The sequence below is a fragment of the Schistocerca cancellata genome, chromosome 1 (genome assembly GCF_023864275.1).
Source record: "Schistocerca cancellata isolate TAMUIC-IGC-003103 chromosome 1, iqSchCanc2.1, whole genome shotgun sequence".
Taxonomy (NCBI): domain Eukaryota; kingdom Metazoa; phylum Arthropoda; class Insecta; order Orthoptera; family Acrididae; genus Schistocerca; species Schistocerca cancellata.
Window position 1 is genome coordinate 1248999163 of NC_064626.1, and position 685 is coordinate 1248999847.

At 46.9% G+C, this 685-nt stretch overlaps 1 non-coding gene across 1 annotated transcript; it reads left to right on the top strand.

Moving 5' to 3' along the window:
* The first annotated feature begins 395 nt into the window (after positions 1–395).
* Trnat-ugu (transfer RNA threonine (anticodon UGU)) lies at positions 396–470 on the top strand. Its single transcript has one exon. It is a non-coding gene; the product is annotated as a tRNA-Thr (tRNA).
* Positions 471–685: the final 215 nt, after the last annotated feature.

Below are 685 nucleotides of genomic sequence, written 5' to 3' on the forward strand. Positions count from 1 at the left end.
TCCCGGGTTCGAGTCCCAGTCGGGGCACACATTTTCAACATGTCCCCAACGAAGTATATCATCGCCTGCTTGCAGCTAGGGTGTCTATTTAAAATATCATTTCATTTTCTAGCAAAGCTGCATGGTCATTGATGGTAACTGTTCTTTCGGGAACAGATACTACCGTCATATATAGTTAAAAATATGGGTTCCCGGCCTGTGACCTTCTTGTGCGAACGCACACGCTATGCCCAAACACGTACGGGACTTGGTAGATTAATCTACCACGAGTAATGGGTATGATGGGCAAACATCTATTAGGCACACTACGAATGTAGTGTTGTGGACATGTTGGGAATGTGCATCTCACGGGGAGCGTGCAAGGGATAAGTCCCTGCAGACGCACTATCCTCTGTGCCCGCGGTGGCTCAGATGGATAGAGCGTCTGCCATGTAATCAGGAGATCCTGGGTTCGAGTCCCAGTCGGGGCACACATTTTCAACATGTCCCCAACGAAGTATATCAACGCCTGCTTGCAGCTAGGGTGTCTATTTAAAATATCATTTCATTTTCTAGCAAAGCTGCATGGTCATTGATGGTAACTGTTCTTTCGTGAACAGATACTACCGTCATATATAGTTAAAAATATGGGTTCCCGGCCTTTGACCTTCTTGTGCGAACGCACACGCTATGCCTGAACACGTAC